Below are 3389 nucleotides of genomic sequence, written 5' to 3' on the forward strand. Positions count from 1 at the left end.
GCCCCTCACTACAAAAAGGACATTGAATGACTCGAGCGTGTCCAGAGAAGGGCAACGGAGCTGGTGCAGGGTCTGGAGCACAGGTCGTACGGGGAGCGGCTGAGGGAACTGGGGGTGTTTAGTCTGGAGAAGAGGAGGCTGAGGGGAGACCTCATCGCCCTCTACAGCTCCCTGAAAGGAGGGTGCAGAGAGCTGGGGATGAGTATCTTTAACCAAGTAATAAGTGACAGGGCAAGAGGGAATGGCCTCAAGCTGCACCAGGGAAGGTTTAGACTGGCTATTCGGAAGCATTTCTTTCTAGAATGGGTTGTTGGGCGTTGGAATGGGCTGCCCAGGGCAGTGGTGGAGTCCCCATCCCTGGAGGTGTTTAAGAGTAGAGCTGATGTAGTGCTGAGGGATATGGTGTAGTTGGGAACTGTCAGTGTTAGATTAATGGTTAGACTGGATGATCTTCAAGATCTTTTCCAACCTAGACAATTCAGTGAATTCTGTGAAATAACGCCAAGTCTTTCAGTTGTTCCTCAGACTAGCAGTCTTGCTGCTGTTCCCTCTGATTTTGCAAACTGTTTTACATCTTTCTTGAAGCATAATGCCTAAAAAATCTGATATGCTACCTTCTAAGAACCTATTTATCAAATCAGCAAATACAGTTCTCAAATAATTCCTTAGTTGTTTTACAGGGGAGAAGAAAAATCAAGCTGTGCCCTAAGCTATATAAAACATTGTGAATTCATAGATCTGGAAAGACCATTTGTGTTCCAGAAAACAGACAGGTACTATGTAATTAGCTTTCACCCTAACATTATAAAACCAATCTCGAGGCTGTAATGTCAAGGGAAGCATGGATTGTGAAACCTTTATACAGTTAAAAATAAATTTTCAAATTATATGTATTTATTTTGCCAGGAGCTGTGACAATCCTGAGCCTGGCCACACCTGCTAATACCTTCTGCAAAGACTGGAAAGAGGAGCTAGGAACATAATTTAATCCTCCCTTCCCCTGCAGAGATGGCTTAATATCCTTTTACCTTAGAAACCAGAGAAATCCATACTGATTAGGCCAAATGCATAACAACTCTTTTGGTGGTAAGTTTGCACACAAATAGCTCAGCTCATTGCTCTGTGGTTGAGGACCACAAGAATTCCTTGCAAACCCCATCCCTACCAAAGCTGACTGAGTCATGTGCTTTGACATCTCACTTACATGGGATGAGGGGCCTGAAGACAGACCAGAAAGAGAAGTTTGCTTAGATCTTTTGAAAACTTAGCTAAAATCTGTAAAAGCGATCTGGCAAACACGCTCCTAGATGTCCAGGGTGAGCACTCTCACTGCAGAAGCATAGTTAGGAAGGGAACATGTGTTCTGGGGAAGCTTCACTGCCTGGTGGAACACTGCAGCTTCTACAGACACCACGGCCACTTGGTAGGACAAAGGAAGATAGTTCTTGTCGCTTTGCTCTAGAACAACCACCAGCAGTATAGAAAGAGCACTTCCCTGCAAAAAAAGGGTGGGGAGCATAGCATCAAACCCATCAAGACTACCTGCTGCTGGGACCACAGCCAAGAAGCCTTCATTCTGGCCACAATCATGCATGTCCTCTACATGTCCTGGAGGTCCATCAGGCCCACAGGTGATTTACCTGTGGCTTGAACAGTTAGGCAGCAGACCCCACTCAAGGGCTGATGTTCTATCCCAGTCCCCAGGGAGGTGTTCGATGCCCAGTGCTGGGGCTGCCCCTGGTGTCCCCTCGCTGCCCTGCTCCTGACTGCAGGGTTGCACAGATCCTGGATGCTAGACCCTGCCCTGCTGCTCCAGCAAGCCCCTGGCCCTGACACAAACAGGGAAACCACCTGCCATCCCACTCCACTGCTATTAGATCACTCTGACTTCTCTGGGGTAGGGGGTGGGAAAGAATATAAATAAAAAAGACAAAGCAATCTCCTGTTTTTACTTTATCTCATTACCGCAAAGGTTAAGGTGGAAAGTACCAGACTTATAAAGCACACTATCGTCTTTCATTCTCTACACATGTGGAAATTTTGGACAAATGTGTCGAAGCATCCTACTTCCTCTCGGACTGTGTTTACTGAAACCTCTGATAATCTGAACCTCCTTGCAAAAACAATACCCTGAAGGTTAGATCTGGCCAGGATTACTTTCTGTATATAAAGTCACAAGTATAGGGCCACTGCCTATGTAAAAAGCTCAAAGCAAATCAAAGTCCTTCCAGGGAAAAAATAATATACTTGAAATCTATTCAATGTATCAAAAGTGTACACAAAACACAGCTTTTATAGTTCCTGTGTGGAACTACACCCACTCTACCTGAGTGGGTAGATAGGAGTGACCAAACTGTCAGACCAGCATGCACTCATCTGCATTTGCAAGTCATAGTTCCTCTTATAATAGGCATAGGCGTCTGAGTTCCCCATCCTAATCTAATAGTTTTTCCCAAATAGTTAAGTGAGGGCAAAGTCTCACAAAAAGAGTGAATGCTATCAAAGGAATACCTGTCAAATGACAAGGAAGGCCACAGGGGGGTTTGCTTACCCCAGGGAAGCTTTTCCCAGGGTTTGTCAGTATTTTATCCCGCTGTTGCTATAAGGGAATGGCTGGTAGTGATGCTGGGAGCACACCCCTGGTCAGGCTGACCACATCAGGGTGTTCAAGCCTGGAGAATGCTGCTCCACCCAGCCTGGTACACCAAGGACCAAAAATCCTGTCCTATGATACCACCGTCCTCCACTTCAGTGCTGGCAAAACCCTGGCTTAGTTATTCAACAACCAGAAAAGGTAAAATTTTGAAACCCTTTCCAGCCTAGAAAGGTCAGAATGAGTGACCAAAACCTGTGCCACCTAGCTTTCTTCGGAAGAGAAGGAAGAAGAAAGGGCAGAGGGGAGCGGGCGGGAGGATGCAGGAGCCCGACGGCCGGTTGGCTGTGCAGGGGCAGCCGCCTCCCACTGCTCCCCCGCTGGGCACGTAGCATCCTCCCTCTGCTCATGCCGGTTTTAACGCCGAGGTGCTGGGCAGAAGACTACTGTTTGTGTAGACCACTAGATGGCAGGGGACGGCAGGGATTGAACACCAGCTGCGTCCTCCTCCCCTGCGAGCAGGACCTCTTACTTCCCCCTGCAGTCCCCAGCTGCGAGCCCAGCCTGCAGAGCGGCCCTTCTAAATCCAATGAGTGCACCAGAGAACAGGCACAACCACTCTACACCCTACAAACCTCAAAGTAATTTCCTCTTTCACATGTTTTTTTCCTTCTTTTTTGACGGGCGTGATATTTTGAGGGTTTCATTTTGCTGTCTTAGAGTGCTGAAAGATGACATGGCACCTATTTTGAGATGCCATTGAACTGTGGCGTGGTGGCAGTGCATGAATAAAGCT

The sequence above is a fragment of the Athene cunicularia genome (genome assembly GCF_003259725.1).
Source record: "Athene cunicularia isolate RWA chromosome 1 unlocalized genomic scaffold, athCun1 chr1_part1, whole genome shotgun sequence".
In the NCBI taxonomy this organism is placed as follows: Eukaryota; Metazoa; Chordata; class Aves; order Strigiformes; family Strigidae; genus Athene; species Athene cunicularia.